The following is a 2,736-nucleotide window of genomic DNA, read 5'->3' on the forward strand; positions in this document are numbered from 1 at the left end:
TACGTTTTCTGTCGATGCTTGTTGAGTAGGAACGGGCAATCCCATTTGTGAAAACTGCAACATCATGCTATGCATCTGAGGTTGCATTTCAGTATGCATCTGGCCTTGCATTTCGGCAATTCGTGGCTCAACTTCTCTTTCCCTTTGGTTCATTCGTTTCTCCACTTCAGTTTGAATTCGTACAGCTCTTTCTTGTTCTATTTTTGCTCGTATTTGCGCACGAATCATTTGTCCCCTAGTACTGTCACTTTCCAAAGGAATAGGACCTGAGCCCATGTGTAAAGGCGAAGTCAAGGAAACCATTTACTATTGTTATGTAATTTGGATGTTGTCTATTTTCAATATCCATCCAATCTTATCTATCTTGATATGTATATATAACTGCAATATATTTGGATATTAAAATTATCCACATGCACTATTAATAAAGGAGCGTATAAACTTAATAAAAAGTTATAAACAAACTTGAGAATTTATAATGGTAGAAATTTATCTTATTAAGGATTTATTTAATCTTATTATTTTATATTCATTTTTATATTTATTATGACTCAAACCTAATTGGCATGTCAAATAATTCAAACTTGAGATTTTGTAAGACATGTAATTACATATTACATGTATTATTATAATAATTTATATTTATAAATTATATATTAAATAATAGTATATTTATTTACTATATATATATTGGGATATATGAAAGAGATCTTATCCATATATACATATGGATAAGATCTTTCATATATGTATATGTGAGAGATCTTAACCATCTCATGGTGGATCTCTCACCCGTACGATTCATGAGAATTAGCCTATAGCTAATGAACTGCGGCGCTACAATCACATGAAAGAGGGAGTCAATGCAGACGTCCTTGGTATCCGCTTCGAAGTTCTCGTTTTGTCGAGAAAATTTTTCTACTATAACAACCAAACGTCAAATTTTAACATTTAAAAAATTTTCGATGATGTTAGAAGAAACCAAACATACCCCTAAAAATGACCAAAAAAAATGAAAACTCGATTTTTTTCTCAAACTCTGTAAATTAATGTCACGCCCCGGATGTCTCGTCCCTGGGCACGCCGACAAATCCGCCGTATACAAGGAATTTTTCCTGTATACGAAGCGACAGCTGTATCTGTAAATCAAAAACTATTACGAACAATAGTAGAGACCTGCTAGAGAAAACAGAAACTAAACAAACTGAGTTTCATATATATAGTCCAAATCCAAAAATATAGAGCTACTCGCACTAGCAAGTTAAGTCTACTATGTACATAAACTCAAAACAAAACATCTACCTGCAGTAGGGGCACCTCTAGCTCAGTACGTCGGGCAGCGCTCTAACTCGCGACGCCCTTGCCTCGATCCTGATCCGCGGAAGGCGCAGCAGCCGAAACCTGTGGCTCTGCAAAACAGGGATAACAACTGGACGTGAGAACTATTGTAAAAACAAGTAGTCCTCAGTGGGTACCGCCCAAAACAACATCGGTCCACCCACTAAGTCTACAGAAGGGAGCAAGAATAGCCGAAAAAGCAGGAAGTAAACTCAACCGCTACAAATCACTACACTATCATGCTGTACACTAACCAACTGCAGGAAATGTCAAATCTGACCCAATCCAATCGGGACTGTAAACAAATCCGTCCCTGGGACTGTGAATACACCCATCCCTGCCTAGTTGCGACTATCCAGCTACATCCACACTAACAGGTTCGTGGAGAGCTAGTCCAACCGGCATGAGCGACACCAACGCGAAAGCACAAAGCCCATCTTCGGAGTGGCACTTGTGGACGCTACCCAACCGAGTATGCAGCGTATCTCTGTCGAGCTCAATCAGGCTCTCGAAAGCCAAAGTCGAGTAACTAACTCAACCTGGTCTAACAACCAACAAGTGAAGTGTCCTCGGCACAATCTGACGCCAAAAAGGCGATACGGGTCCACCGTCAACTCCAACGGTACCCAACAGTCTGAAACAGCTCAAACGATCCTGTAAAAATCCACTCGGTGTACCAGCACAAACGTAAATGTATTCTAAACTATCTGGAGTACTCGTCTCGAGAATACTGCGACAGTACAAATTTATAACGGCTCCTAGAGCTAAATCATGCAGTTTAAATAAGTGACAGGTCCAAATTGCAGGTTTTCTCCTAGTTCAAATTCCAAGTCCAACATGTATAACCTACTCAAATTATTCCACATGCTCCAAATTCAGATTTGCAATCTATAATATAATCCATGAATTCGAGCTAGAAAAGACTATATTAAAACTTGAAGTTTATACATATCGACGATTAGAACTTAAGAGTCAAAACCGATGTAACCCACCTTAAAAATGCTAGATCCTGGCAGCAAATGAAGCCTCGAACCAAAAATGATCCCTGCTGGATCAACCGGAATCCTCCAAGTCCAGTGCTCGGGCTAACTCCAAGCTCTACAATCGACAATTCTCAATTCAGTCCAAAATTCACAACAGCAGAGAAGAACAGGGCTTCGACCAAGCTAACTTTCACCAAAACCAGCAAGTAAGGGCTTCGTGGATTCCTCTCGAAGTCCCGAATCCAACGAACCAAGTCCCGTCAAAATCCAATGCTCCTACGCCGAGTACGAGCTGAAATACTAACGGTTGACGATGGGAATCAGCAAACAGCACCTAGCTCGAAATGTCAATACTTGAAGCAATGCAACAGAACACTCACCTCCAAGGCTAATTGAACAGCGACACGGCGTCGAG

This window comes from Ananas comosus, linkage group 2 (genome assembly GCF_001540865.1).
Source record: "Ananas comosus cultivar F153 linkage group 2, ASM154086v1, whole genome shotgun sequence".
Classification (NCBI taxonomy): Eukaryota; Viridiplantae; Streptophyta; class Magnoliopsida; order Poales; family Bromeliaceae; genus Ananas; species Ananas comosus.